A 16507-nucleotide genomic window follows, 5' to 3' on the forward strand; every position below is an offset into this window, starting at 1 on the left:
GTTCCGGAATGGTCCGGAGGTAAATAATTATATATAGGAAGTGCTATTTCGGCCATCGGGACAAGTTTCGGGGTCACCGCTATTGTACCGGGACCACCGGAAGGGTCCCGGGGGTCCACCGGGTGGGGCCACCTGCCCCGGGGGCCACATGGGCTGTAGGGGGTGCACCTTGGCCTACATGGGCCAAGGGCACCAGCCCCTAGAGGCCCATGTGCCAAAGGGACAAGAGGAGGGGAGAGTCCTAAAGGGGGAAGGCACCTCCGAGGTGCCTTGGGGTGGATGGACTCCTCCCCCCTTTAGCCGCACCCTTCCTTGGAGGAAGGGGCAAGGCTACGCCCTCCCCCTCTCCCTTGGCCCTATATATAGTGGGGGGAAGGGAGGGCAACCAAACCCAAGCCCTGGCGCCTCCCTCTCCCTCCCATGACACATCTTCCTCCTCCCGCAGCGCTTGGCGAAGCCCTGTTGGAATCCCGCTACTTCCACCACGCCGTCGTGCTGCTGGATCTCCATCAACCTCTCCTTCCCCCTTTCTGGATCAAGAAGGAGGAGACGTCGCTGCTCCGTACGTGTGTTGAACGCGGAGGTGCCGTCCGTTCGGCGCTAGGATCATCGGTGATTTGGATCACGACGAGTACGACTCCATCAACACCGTTCTCTTGAACGCTTCCGCGCGCGATCTACAAGGGTATGTAGATCCACTCCTCCCTCGTTGCTAGATGACTCCATAGATTGATCTTGGTGACACGTAGGAAAATTTTGAATTATTGCTACGTTCCCCAACAGTGGCATCATGAGCTAGGTCTATGCGTAGATTCTATGCACGAGTAGAACACAAAGAAGTTGTGGGCGTTGATTTTGTTCAATATGCTTGCCGTTACTAGTCTTATCTTGATTCGACGGTATTGTGGGATGAAGCGGCCCGGACCAACCTTACACGTATGCTTACGTGAGACCAGTTCCACCGACAAACATGCACTAGTTGCATAAGGTGGCTGGCGGGTGTCTGTCTCTCCCGCTTTAGTCGGGTCGGATTCGATGAAAAGGGTCCTTATGAAGGGTAAATAGCAATTGGCATATCACGTTGTGGTTTTGCGTAGATAAGAAACGTTCTTGCTAGAAACCCATAGCATCCACGTAAAACATGCAAACAACAATTAGAGGACGTCTAACTTGTTTTTGCAGGGTATGCTATGTGATGTGATATGGCCAAAAGGATGTGATGAATGATATATGTGATGTATGAGATTGATCATGTTCTTGTAATAGGTATCACGACTTGCATGTCGATGAGTATGACAACCGGCAGGAGCCATAGGAGTTGTCTTTATTTATTTATGACCTGCGTGTCAACTTAAACGTCATGTAATTACTTTACTTTATTGCTAAAGCGTTAGCCATAGTAGTAGAAGTAATAGATGACGAGACAACTTCAAGAAGACACGATGATGGAGATCATGATGATGGAGATCATGGTGTCATGCCGGTGACAAGATGATCATGGAGCCCCAAGATGGAGATCAAAGGAGCTATATGATATTGGCCATATCATGTCACTATTATTTGATTGCATGTGATGTTTATCATGTTTATACATCTTGTTTACTTAGAACGACGGTAGTAAATAAGATGATCCCTCATTACAATTTCAAGAATGTGTTCTCCCCTAACTGTGCACCGTTGCTAAAGTTCGTCGTTTCGAAGCACCACGTGATGATCGGGTGTGATAGATTCTTAGGTTCACATACAACGGGTGTAAGACAGATTTACACATGCGAAACACTTAGGTTGACTTGACGAGCCTAGCATGTGTATAGACATGGCCTCGGAACACAGAAGACCGAAAGGTCGAGCATGAGTCGTATGGTAGATACGATCAACATGAAGATGTTCACCGATGTTGACTAGTCCGTCTCACGTGATGATCGGACACGGCTTAGTTGACTCGGATCATGTAATCACTTAGATGACTAGAGGGATGTCTATCCGAGTGGGAGTTCATAAGATGAACTTAATTATCTTGAACATAGTCAGAAGGTCTTCGCAAATTATGTCGTAGCTCGCGCTTCAGTTCTACTGTTTAGATATGTTCCTAGAGAAAAAATTAGTTGAAAGTTGATAGTAGCAATTATGCGGACTAGGTCCGTAAACTGAGGATTGTCCTCATTCCTTCTTAGAAGGCTTATGTCCTTAATGCACCGCTCAGTGTGCTGAACCTCGAACATTGTCTGTGGATGTTGCGAACATCTGACATACACATTTTGATAACTACGTGATAGTTCAGTTAACCGGTTTAGAGTTGAGGCACCGAAGACGTTTTGAAACGTCGCGAGACATATGAGATGTTTCGAGGGCTGAAATTGGGATTTCAGGCTCGTGCCCACGTCAAGAGGTATAAGACCTCCGACGATTTTCTTAGCCTGCAAACTAAGGGAGAAAAGCTCAATTGTTGAGCTTGTGCTCAGATTGTCTGAGTACAACAATCATTTGAATCGAGTGGGAGTTGATCTTCCAGATGAGATAATGATGTTTCTCCGAAGTCATTACCACCAAGCTGCTAGAGCTTCGTGATGAACTATAATATATCAGGGACATATATGATGATCCTTGAGATATTCGCGATGTTTGACACCACAGAAGTAGAAATCAAGAAGGAGCATCAATTGTTGATGGTTGGTGAAACCACTAGTTTCAAGAAGGGCAAGGGCAAAAAGGGATGCTTCATGAAACGGAAAATCAGCTGCTGCTCTAGTGAAGAGACCCAAGGTTGAACCCAAACCCGAGACTAAGTGCTTCTGTAATAAGGGGAACAACCACTGGAGCAGAATTACCCTAGATACTTGGTAGATGAGAAGGCTGGCAAGGTCGATAGAAGTATATTGGATATACATTGTGTTAATGTGTACTTTACTAGTACTCCTAGTAGCACCAGGGTATTAGATACCGGTTCGGTTGCTAAGTGTTAGTAACTCGAAATAAAAGCTACGGAATAAACGGAGACTAGCTAAAGGTGAGCTGACGATATGTGTTGGAAGTGTTTCCAATGTTGATATGATCAAGCATCGCACGCTCCCTCTACCATCGAGATTGGTGTTTGCGTTGAGCATAGACATGATTGGATTATGTCTATCGCAATACGGTTATTCATTTAAGGAGAATAATGGTTACTCTGTTTATTTGAATAATACCTTCAATGGTCTTACACCTGAAATGAATGGTTTATTGAATCTCGATCGTAGTGATACACATGTTCATGCCAAAAGATAGTAATGATAGTACCACCTACTTGTGGCACTGCCACTTAAGTCATATCGGTATAAAACGCATGAAGAAGCTCCATGTTGATGGATCTTTGGGCTCACTCGTTTTTGAAAGGTTTGAGACATGCGAACCATGTCTATTGGTGTATATGCATGAACCAAACTCCATGCAAATGGACCGTTTGGACTCACTTGATTTTGAATCACTTGAGACATGCAAATAATACCACATGGGCAAGGTGACTGAAAGCCTCGGTTTCAGTAAAATGGAACTAGAAGGCAACTTGTTGGAAGTAATACATTTTGATGTGTGCAGTCCAATGAGTGCTGAGGCGTGTAGTGGATATCGTTATGTTCTTACTTCACAAATGATTTGAGTAGATGTTGAGTATATTTACTTGATGAATCACAAGTCTGAATTATTGAAAGGTTCAAGTAATTTCAGGGTGAAGTTGAAAGATCGTCGTGACAAGAGGATAAAATATCTATGATATGATCATAGAGATGAATATCTGAATTACGAGTTTGGCACAGAATTAAGACATTGTGGAAATTGTTTCACAACTAATACAGCCTGGAACACCATAGTGTGATGGTGTGTCCGAACATCATAACTGCACCCTATTGGATATGATGCATACCATGATGTCTCTTATTGAATTACCACAATAGTTTTATGGGTTAGGCATTAGAGACAACCACATTCACTTTAAATAGGGCACCACGTAATTCCGATGAGATGACACCATATGAACTATGGTTTAGAGAAACCTAAGCTATCATTTCTTAAAAGGTTTGGGGCTGCGACGCTTATGTGAAAAGTTTCAGGCTGATAAGCTCGAACCCAAAGCGGATAAATGCATCTTCATAGGACACCCAAAAACAGTTGGGTATACCTCCTGTCTCAGATCCGAAAGCAATAAGGGATTGTTTCAATAATCGGGTCCTTTCTCGAGGAAAAGTTTCTCTCAAAAGAATTGAGTGGGGATGGTGGAGACTTGATGAGGTTATTGAACCGTTACTTCAACTAGTGTATAGCAGGGCACAAAGAGTTGTTCCTGTGGAAACTACACCAATTGAAGTGGAAGCTTATGATATTGATCATGAGACTTCAGATCAAGTCACTCCCAAACCTCGTAGGATGACAAGGATGCGTACTACTTCTGAGTGGTACGTAATCCTGTCTTGGAAGTCATGTTGCTAGACAACAATGAGCCTACAAGCTGTGGAGAAGCGATGGTGGGCCCGGATTCCGATAAATGGCTCGAGGCCATAAAATCCGAGAGAGGATCCATGTATGGAAACAAAGTGTAGACTTTGACAGAATAGCTCGATGGTCGTGAGGCTGTTGAGTACAGATGGATTTTAAAAGGAAGACGGACAATGATGGTAAATGTCACCATTAAGAAAGCTCGACTTGTCGTTAAGATGTTTTCTGACAAGTTCAAGGAGTTGACTACGGTGAGACTTTCTCACTCGTAGTGATGCTAAGAGTCTGTTGGAATTATATTAGCGATTACTGCATTATTTATGAAATCTTGCAGATAGGATGTCAAAACATTGTTTCCTCGACGATTTTCTTGAGGAAAGGTTGTATGTGATACAAACGGAAGGTTTTGTCAATCCTGAAAGATGCTAGTAAGTATGCAAAGCTCCAGCAATCCTTCTAAGGACTGGAGTAAGCATCTCGGAGTTGGAATGTATGCTTTGATGATGATCAAAGATTTTGGTGTATACAAAGTTTATGAGAAACTTGTATTTCCAAAGAAGTGAGTGGGAGCACTATAGAATTTCTGATGAATATATGTTGTTGACATATTGTTGATCAGAAATGACGTAGAATTTCTGGAAAGCATATAGGGTTATTTGGAAAGTGTTTTTCAATGGAAAGCCTGGATTAAGCTACTTGAGCATTGAGCATCAAGATCTATAAGGATAGATCAAAAACGCTTAATGGTACTTTCAAATGAGCACATTCCTTGACATGATCTTGAAGGTGTTCAAGATGGATCAGTCAAAGAAGGAGTTCTTGCCTGAGTTGTAAGGTATGAAGTTAAGACTCAAAGCTCGACCACAGCAGAATAGAGAGAAAGGATGAAGGTTGTCCCCTATGCTTAAGACATAGGCTCTACAGTATGCTATGCTGTGTACCGCACCTGAAGTGTGCCTTGCCATGAGTCAGTCAAGGGGTACAAGAGTGATCCAAGAATGGATCACAGTACATCGGTCAAAGTTATCCTTAGTAACTAGTGGACTAAGGAATTTTCTCGGTTATGGAGGTGATAAAGAGTTCGACGTAAAGAGTTACAACGATGCAAGCTTAACACCTATCCGGATAGCTCTGAGTAGAGATACCAGATACGTATAATGGAGCAACAATTTAGAATAACTCCAAGTAGAACAGTTATTTGAAATGGCTCCAAATAGAGCGTGGTAGCTGCATCTAGGAGATGACATAAAGATTTGTAAAGCACACACGGATCTGAAAGGTTCAGACCCGTTGACTAAAACCTCTCTCACAAGCAACATGATCAAACCCAGAACTCATTGAGTGTTAATCACATAGTGATGTGAACTAGATTATTGACTCTAGTGAAAGTGGGAGACTGTTGGAAATATGCCCTAGAGGCAATAATAAATTGATTATTATTATATTTCCTTGTTCATGATAATCGTTTATTATCCATGCTAGAATTGTATTGATAGGGAACTCAGATACATGTGTGGATACATAGACAACACAATGTCCCTAGTAAGCCTCTAGTTGACTAGCTCGTTGATCAATAGATCGTTACGGTTTCCTGACCATGGACATTGGATGTCGTTGATAACGGGATCACATCATTAGGAGAATGATGTGATGGACAAGACCCAATCCTAAGCATAGCACTAGATCGTGTAGTTTGTGTGCTAAAGCTTTTCTAATGTCAAGTATCATTTCCTTACACCATGAGATTGTGCAACTCCCGGATACCGTAGGAGTGCTTTGGGTGTACCAAACGTCACAACATAACTGGGTGACTATAAAGGTGCACTACGGGTATCTCCGAAAGTGTACTGGGATTTGTCACTCCGTGTAAACGGAGACGTATCTCTGGGCCCACTCGGTAGGACATCATCATAATGTGCACAATGTGATCAAGGAGTTGATCACGGGATGATGTGTTACGGAACGAGTAAAGAGACTTGCTGGTAACGAGATTGAATAAGGTATCGGGATACCGACGATCGAATCTCGGGCAAGTATCATACCGCTAGACAAAGGGAATTGTATACGGGATTGATTAAGTCCTTGACATCGTGGTTCATCCGATGAGATCATCGTGGAACATGTGGGAGCCAACATGGGTATCCAGATCCCGCTGTTGGTTATTGACCGGAGAGTCATCTCGGTCATGTCTGCATGTCTCCCGAACCCGTAGGGTCTACACACTTAAGGTTCGGTGACGCTAGGGTTATAGAGATATAAGTATGCGGTAACCCGAAAGTTGTTCGGAGTCCCGGATGAGATCCCGGATGTCACGAGGAGTTCCGGAATGGTCCGGAGGTAAAGAATTATATATAGGAAGTGCTATTTCGGCCACCGGGACAAGTTTCGGGGTCACCGGTATTGTACCGGGACCACCGGAAGGGTCCCGGGGGTCCACCGGGTGGGGCCACCTGCCCTGGGGGCCACATGGGCTGTAGGGGGTGCGCCTTGGCCTACATGGGCCAAGGGCACCAGCCCCTAGAGGCCCATGCGCCAAAGGGACAAGAGGAGGGGAGAGACCTAAAGGGGGAAGGCACCTCCGAGGTGCCTTAGGGAGGATGGACTCCTCCCCCCCTTGGCCGCACCCTTCCTTGGAGGAAGGGGCAAGGCTGCGCCCTCCCCCTCTCCCTTGGCCCTATATATAGTGGGGGGAAGGTATGGCAACCAAACCCAAGCCCTGGCGCCTCCCTCTCCCTCCCATGACACATCTCCCTCCTCCCGCAGCGCTTGGCGAAGCCCTGTTGGAATCCCGCTACTTCCACCACGCCGTCGTGCTGCTGGATCTCCATCAACCTCTCCTTCCCCCTTGCTGGATCAAGAAGGAGGAGACGTCGCTGCTCCGTACGTGTGTTGAACGCGGAGGTGCCGTCCGTTCGGCGCTAGGATCATCGGTGATTTGGATCACGACGAGTACGAATCCATCAACCCCGTTCTCTTGAACGCTTCCGCGCGCGATCTACAAGGGTATGTAGATCCACTCCTCCCTCGTTGCTAGATGACTCCATAGATTGATCTTGATGACACGTAGGAAAATTTTGAATTATTGTTACGTTCCCCAACAAAGAGCCCCTTGGTCTTTTGGTCGACAAATAATATCCCATTTGGTGAGTCTATATTTTTTTTAGTTCATCACTCTGCCAGAAGAATCGGGATCGATAGAAGTCCAGCCTTTTCCTAACTCCAACTGGGACTTTGAAGAAAGACAAGATAAACATAGGCATACTCGTGAGCACCGAATTAATAAGAATTAATCAGCCTCCGTATGACATGAGCTTGCCCTCCCAGCAACTCAGTTTCTTCTCAAAGCGATCCTCGATACACTTCCATTCTCGGTTTGTCAGCTTACGATGGTGAATGGGTATACCTAAGTAAGTAAAAGGTAAAATTCCCAATTCGCACCCGAACAATTTCCTATAAGCCTCTTGTTCCTCATTGGCTCTACCAAAATAGAATAATTCGCTTTTATGAAAGTTAATCTTTAACCAGGTCAATTGTTCAAATAAGAATAACAGCAGCTTCATATTTCTCGCTTTTGTCAAGTCGTGCTCCATAAAGATGATCGTATCATCAGCGTACTGTAGGATAGACACACCTCCATCAACTAGATGAGGCACCAAGCCACCCACCTGACCAGCCTCCTTAGCCCTTCCTATTAGAATTGCCAACATATCAACCACAATGTTAAACAAAATAGGAGACATTGGATCACCTTGTCTCAGGCCCTTATGTGTCTGGAAGTAATGACATATGTCGTCATTCACTTTAATTTCAACACTCCCTTTTTGCATGAAAGATTCTACCTGGCGTCGCCAGGATTCATCAAAACCTTTCATCCGTAAGGCCTGTTGAAGGAAAGGCCATTTGACTTTTTCGAAATCCACCTTGAAAACCACTCCATCTAGTTTTTTCGTGTGAATCTCGTGGAGCGTTTCATGAAGGACCACAACCCCTTCTAGGATGTTTCTGTCCGGCGTGAAAGTAGTTTGGGAATGCTGCACCACAGAATGTGCAATCTGCGTGAGCCTATTGGTCCCAACCTTGGTAATTTTTTTGAAACTAACATTAAGAAGATAGATGGGCCTGAACTGCTCAATTCTCACAACCTCTGTTTTCTTAGGAAGCAGGGTTATCGCTCCAAAGTTCAGGTGATAACTGAAGCTGTCCCGAGAATAAATCATGGAACATCGGTAACAAGTCCCCCTTAATAATATGCCAGCATTTTTTATAGAACTCCACTGGAAATCCATCCGGTCCTGGAGCCTTATTGTTTTTCATCTGTGAAATGGCCTCAAACACCTCTTTCTCAGAAAAAGGGGCAATCAAAATATCATTCTCATCAGCAGCAAGTTGAGGAATATCCTGAATCCTAGACTCATCCAGAGATACACAATTATCCTCTGGAGGCCCGAACAACTGCTTGTAGTATTCGGTTATGTATAATTTTAGGTTTTCCTTTCCTAAAATCGTTCCTTCATCTTGTTCAAGCTGAAAGATCCTCTTCTTTCTGTGCTTGCCATTGGCAATCATGTGAAAGAATCGAGTGTTCGCGTCCCCCTGGACAACTTTGCGAACCTTAGCCCACAGCGCCCACTTTAATTCCTCTTCATGGAGAAGCTCTTTCAATCTCATCTCCGCCTCAAGCTTAGCATGAAGCTCCGAGGCTGGCAGAATTGTGGATTCGGCTTTTAAATCTAGGGACTGAATAAGTGTAAGAAGCCTTTCCTTTTCAACCTTATAAATCCCACTAAGATGCTTAGCCTACCCACGCAAGAAACTTCTCAAGTGCCTTATCTTATTCTGCCATCGCTCAACCGCAGTTCTGCCTCCTGCATCCTTAGCCCATTCCCTGGCTACGAGATCCAAGAAGCCTTCTCATTCAAACCAAGCTAGTTCGAACGAAAAAGAGTTTTTGTTCCCCATGTTAGTTGCCTCACCAGAGTCCACAAATAAAGGTGCGTGGTCCGAAATACCATGCGAAAGTGCCCGGACCGTTACAAAGGGAAACTTCTGTTCCCATTCGACACTCGCTAGGACTCGATCCAGCTTTTCAAACGTCGGATTTGGCAACGCGTTGGCCCAGGTGAATTTTCTACCCAAAAGCTATATCTCTCTTAGATCCAAGCTTTCAATAATGGTATTAAACATGAACGACCACCTCCCTTCGAAATTATCATTATTCTTTTCCTCTCGCCTTCTAATAATGTTGAAATCACCCCCAACCATGTTGGGGAACATAGTAATTTCAAAAAAAAATCTTACGCACACGCAAGATCATGGTGATGCATAGCAATGAGAGGGGAGAGTGTCGTCTACGTACCCTCATAGACCGTAAGCGGAAGCGTTATGACAACGCGGTTGATGTAGTCGTACGTCTTCACGATCGACCGATCCTCAGTACCGAACATACGGCACCTCCGCGTTCAGCACACATTCAGCCCGGCGACGTCCCGTGAACTCATGATCCAGTAGAGCTTCCGGGAAGAGTTTCTTCAGCACGACGGCGTGGTGACGGTGTTGATGAAGCTACCGACGCAGAGCTTTGCCTAAGAACTGCTACAATATGACCGAGGTGGATTATGGTGGAGGGGGGCACCACACATGGCTAAGAGATCAATGATCAATTGTTGTGTCTCCAAGGGGTGCCCCCCTCCCCGTATATAAAGGAGTGGAGGAGGGGGAGGGGGCCAGCCTCCTATGGCGCGCTGCTACCTCTTGAGCACTGTGTTGGTTTTCCCTTGAAGAGGAAAGGGTGATGTAGTAAAGCAGCGTAAGTATTTCCCTCAGTTTTTGGGAACCAAGGTATCAATTCAGTAGGAGACCACGCGCGAGTCACCTCGTACCTACACAAACAAATAAGAACCTCGCAACCAACGCGATCAAGGGGTTGTCAATCCCTTCACGACCGCTTGCAAGAGTGAGATCTGATAGAGATGATAATAATAAGATAAATATTTTTGGTATTTTTATGATATAGATTGAAAGTAAAAGATAGCAAAATAAGGTAGATGGGAAACTTGTATGATGGAAAATAGACCCGGGGGCCATAGGTTTCACTAGTGGCCTCTCTCAAGATAGCATAAGTATTACGGTGGATGAACAAATTACTGTCGAGCAATTGATAGAAAAGAGAATAATTATGAGAATATCTAGGCATGATCATGTATATAGGCATCACGTCCGCGACAATTAGACCGACTCCTGCCTGCATCTACTACTATTACTCCACACATCGACCGCTATCCAGCATGCATCTAGAGTATTGAGTTCATAAGAACAGAGTAACGCCTTAAGCAAGATGACATGATGTAGAGGGATAAACTCATGCAATATGTTATAAACCTCATCTTTTTATCCTCGATGACAACAATACAATACGTGTCGTTTCCCTTTCTGTCACTGGGATCGAGCACCGCAAGATTGAACCCAAAGCTAAGAACTTCTCCCATTGCAAGAAAGATCAATCTAGTAGGCCAAACCAAACTGATAATTCGAAGAGACTTGCAAAGATAAACCAATCATACATAAAATAATTCAGATAAGATTCAAATATTATTCATAGATAAACTTGATCATAAACCCACAATTCTTGGGATCTCGACAAACACACCGCAAAAGAAGATTACATCGAATAGATCTCCAAGAGAATTGAGGAGAACTTTGTATTTGAGATCCGAAGAGAGAGAAGAAGTCATCTAGCTACTAGCTATGGACCCAAAGGTCTGAAGTAAACTACTCACACATCATCGGGGAGGCCATGGATTTGATGTAGACGCCCTTCTTGATCAATGCCCCCTCCAGCGGAGCTCCGGGAAAGGCCCCAAGATGGTATCTCTTTGGTACAGAAGGTTGCGGCGGTGGAATTAGGTTTTCGTGGTGCTCCTGGATGTTTGCGGGGTACGTGGATATATATAGGAGGAAGAAGTAGGTCGGGGGAGCAACGAGGGGCCCACGAGGGTGGAGGGCGAGCCCAGGGGGTGGGCGCGCCCCCCTGCCTCGTGGCCTCCTCGATTGATTCTTGACGTCCACTCCAAGTCTCCTGGATCACGTTTGTTCCAAAAATAACGCTCCCGAAGGTTTCATTCCGTTTGGACTCCGTTTGATATTCCTTTTCGGCGAAACTCTTAAATAGGCAAAAAAACAGCAATTTGGGCTGGGCCTTCGGTTAATAGGTTAGTCCCAAAAATAATATAAAAGTGTAAAAATAAGCCCGTTAACATCCAAAATAGATAATATAATAGCATGGAGCAATAAAAAATTGTAGATACGTTGGAGACGTATCAGCATCCCCAAGCTTAATTCCTGCTTGTCCTCGAGTAGGTAAATGATAAAAACAGAATTTTTGATGTGGAATGCTTCCTAACATATTTCTCAATGTATTTTTTCTTTAATGTGGCATGAATGTTCAGATCCAAAAGATTCAACATAAAAGTTTAATATTTACATAGAAATAATAATACTTCAAGCATACTAACAAAGCAATCATGTCTTCTCAAAATAACATGGTCAAAGAAAGTTATCCCTACAAAATCATATAGTCTGGCTATGCTCTATCTTCATCACACAAAATATTAAATCATGCACAACCCCGATGACAAGCCAAGCAATTGTTTCATACTTTTGATGTTCTCAAACTTTTTCAATCTTCACGCAATATATGAGCGTGATCCATGGATGTAGCACTATGGTGGGACAGAATGGTGGTTGTGAAGAAGACAAAAAAGGAGAAGATAGTCTCACATCAACTAGGCGTATCAACGGGCTATGAAGAGGCCCATTAATAGATATCAATGTGAGTGAGTAGGGATTGCCATGCAACGGTTGCACTAGAGCTATAAGTGTATGAAAGCTCAAGAAAATAAACTAAGTGGGTGTGCATCCAACTTGCTTGCTCACGAAGACCTAGGGCAATTTGAGGAAGCCCATCATTGGAATATACAAGCCAAGTTATATAATGTAAAATTCCCACTAGTTTATGAAAGTGACAACATAAGAGACTCTCTATCATGAAGATCATGGTGCTACTCTGAAGCACAAGTGTGGAAAAAGGATAGTAACATTATCCCTTCTCTCTTTTTCTCTCATTTCATTTTTTTCCTTTTTATTATTTGGGCCTTCTTTCTTTTCTTTTTCTTTTTTGGCCTCTTTTTTTCTTTTTTTTATTTTTCGTCCAGAGTCTCATCCCGACTTGTGGGGGAATCATGGTCTCCATCATCCTTTCCTCACTGGGACAATGCTCTAATAATGATGATCATCACACTTCTTTTTACTTCAACTCAAGAATTACAACTCAATACTTAGAACAAAATATGACTCTATGTGAATGCCTCCGGCGGTGTACCGGGATATGCAATGAATCAAGAGTGACATGTATGAAATGAACGGTGACTTTGCCACAAATACGATGTCAACTACATAATCATGCAAAGCAATATGGCAATGATGAAGCGTGTCATAGAAAACGGAACGGTGGAAAGTTGCATGGCAATATATCTCGGAATGGCTATGGAAATGACATAATAGGTAGGTATGGTGGCTGTTTTCAGGAAGGTATATGGTGGGTTTATGGTACCGGCGAAAGTTGCGTGGTACTAGAGAGGCTAGCAATTATGGAAGGGTGAGGGTGCATATAATCCATGGACTCAACATTAGTCATAAAGAACTCACATACTTATTGCAAAAATCTATTAGTTATCGAAACAAAGTACTACGCGCATGCTCCTAGGGGATAGATTGGTAGGAAAAGACCATCGCTCGTCCCCCACCGCCACTCATAAGGAAGGCAATCAATAAATAAATCATGCTCCGACTTCATCACATAACGGTTCACCATACGTGCATGCTACGGGAATCACAAACTTCAACACAAGTATTTCTCAAATTCACAACTACTCAACTAGCATGACTCTAATATCACCATCTCCATATCTCAAAACAATCATCAAGTATCAAACTTCTCTTAGTATTCAATGCACTTATATGAAAGTTTTTATAATGCCTAAAAGAAAATTTCCATGTTGTTCTAAAGGACTCTCAAAATAATATAAGTGAAGCATGAGAGATCAATTATTTCTATAAAATAGAAACACCGCCGTGCTCTAAAAGATATAAGTGAAGCACTAGAGCAAAAACTATATAGCTCAAAAGATATAAGTGAAGCACATAGAGTATTCTAATAAATTCCAATTCATGTGTGTCTCTCTCAAAAGGTGTGTACAGCAAGGATTATTGTGGTAAACTAAAAATCAAAGACTCAAATCATACAAGACGCTCCAAGCAAAACACATATCATGTGGCGAATAAAAATATAGTTCCAAGTAAAGTTACCGATGAACGAAGACAAAAGAGGGGATGCCTTCCGGGGCATCCCCAAGCTTAGGCTTTTTGGTGTCCTTGTATTTTACCTTGGGGTGCCATGGACATCCCCAAGCTGAGGCTCTTGCCACTCCTTGTTCCATAATCCATCGAATCTTTACGCAAAACTTGAAAACTTCACAACACAAAACTTAACAAGAGAATCTCGTGAGCTCCGTTAGCGAAAGAAAACAAAACACCACTTCAAGGTACTGTATTGAACTCATTATTTATTTATATTGGTGTTAAACCTACTGTATTCCAACTACTCTATGGTTTATAAACTCTTTTACTAGCCATAGATTCATCAAAATAAGCAAACAACACACAAAAATAGAATCTGTCAAAAACAGAACAGTCTGTAGTAATCTGTAGCTAACGCAAACTTCTGTAACCCCAAAAATTCTAAAACAAATTTATGGACGTGAGGAATTTATCTATTAATCATATTCAAAACAAATTAACTAAATATCACTCTCCAATAAAAAGTGGCAGAAATTCTCGTGAGCGCTAAAGTTTCTGTTTTTTACAGCAGGATCAAAAAGACTTTCCCCAAGTCTTCCCAACGGTTCTACTTGGAACAAACACTAATTAAGCACAAAAAACACAACCAAAACAGAGGCTAGATAAATTATTAATTACTAAACAGGAGAAAAAAGCAAAGAATAAAAATAAAATTGGGTTGCCTCCCAACAAGCGCTATCGTTTAACGGCCCTAGCTAGGCATAAAAGCGAGGATAGATCTAGGTATTGCCATCTTTGGTAGACAATTCTTCAAGAAGACACCTATAACTCTTACGACTTTCTTTCTTTTTATTAATTATCAAACTCCTAGGCACGAAATCAAGAAAATCATTTGTAGCAAAAGGTTCCTTAAGGATAGTGAGAATGTTGGGGTGAACACTTATGGATTTGAGATCCGCACTTCCCTTACTAGAGGTTTCACCCTTATTTTTAGGAACATACATCAATTTGTCAATCTTAGCATTAGGAGGAGTATTTTTCACAGAAGAAAAGGCAGACCCTAGGTTGGTAATAATATCCTCAATTTTATCAATTCTAGTGGACTCTTTATCTATCTTTTCATTAACCATAGGTTCCTTTTCTTTAAAAAATTTAAGAGCAACTCCTATCTTAGATCCGTATTGGGTAATTTGGTTATGGATCTTTATATCCAAATTTTCAATCAACTCTACGGTGGCAACTTTATTTTCAATAATTTCAAGCCGTTGCATCATGTGTTCCAAAGTTAAAATAGTTCCATTAACCAAAAGAGGTGGTGGGCCAAACAAATCTATCATAGCATTATAAGAATCAAAAGTATGGCTACCCAAGAAATTTCCTCCGGTAATGGTATCAAGAATATATCTATTCCAAGGACTGATGCCTACATAAAAATTGCGAAGAAGAACGGAAGAAGATTGCTTCCTAATAGATCTATTTTGTGCATTGCAAATTCTGAACCAAGCATCTTTTAGATTTTCTCCCTCCCTTTGTTTAAAATTAAGGACCTCATTCTCGGGAGATAAAGGAGTAGATAAAGGACTAGCCATAACAACAAAGCAAGCAAAAGAAAGGGCGAATGAAAAAGAGGGCGAATAAAACGGCAAGGGTGAAGTGGGAGAGAGGAAAACGAGAGGCAAATGGCAAATAATGTAATGCGAAGGATAATAGTTGTGATGGGTACTTGGTATGTCTTGACATGGCGTAGATCTCCCCGGCAATGGCGCTAGAAATCCTTCTTGATACCTCTTGAGCACTGCGTTGGTTTTCCCTTGAAGAGGAAAGGGTGATGCAGTAAAGCAGCGTAAGTATTTCCCTTAGTTTTTGAGAACCAAGGTATCAACCCACTAGGAGACCACGCGTGAGTCACCTCGTACCTACACAAACAAATAAGAACCTCGCAACCAACGCGATAAAGGGGTTGTCAATCCCTTCACGACCACTTGCAAGAGTGAGATCTGATAGAGATGATGATAATAAGATAAATATTTTTGGTGTTTTTATGATATAGATTGAAAGTAAAAGATAGCAAAATAAGGTAGATGGGAAACTTGTATGATGGAAAATAGACCCCGGGGCCATAGGTTTCACTAGTGGCTTCTCTCAAGATAGCATAAGTATTACGGTGGGTGAACAAATTATTGTCGACCAATTGATAGAAAAGTGAATAATTATGAGAATATCTAGGCATGATCATGTATATAGGCATCATGTCCGTGACAAGTAGACCGACTCCTGCCTGCATCTACTACTATTACTCCACACATCGACCGCTATCTAGCATGCATCTAGAGTATTGAGTTCATAAGAACAGAGTAACGCCTTAAGCAAGATGACATGATGTAGAGGGATAAACTCGTGCAATATGATATAAACCCCAACTTTTTATCCTCGATGGAAACAATACAATACGTGTCGTTGCCCTTTCTGTCACTGGGATCGAGCACCGCAAGATTGAACCCAAAGCTAAGCACTTCTCCCATTGCAAGAAAGATCAATCTAGTAGTCCAAACCAAACTGATAATTCGAAGAGACTTGCAAAGATAAACCAATCATACATAAAAGAATTCAGAGAAGATTCAAATATTGTTCATAGATAAACTTGATCATAAACCCACAATTCATCGAATCTCGACAAACACACCGC

The sequence above is a fragment of the Triticum dicoccoides genome, chromosome 5A (assembly GCF_002162155.2).
Source record: "Triticum dicoccoides isolate Atlit2015 ecotype Zavitan chromosome 5A, WEW_v2.0, whole genome shotgun sequence".
In the NCBI taxonomy this organism is placed as follows: Eukaryota; Viridiplantae; Streptophyta; class Magnoliopsida; order Poales; family Poaceae; genus Triticum; species Triticum dicoccoides.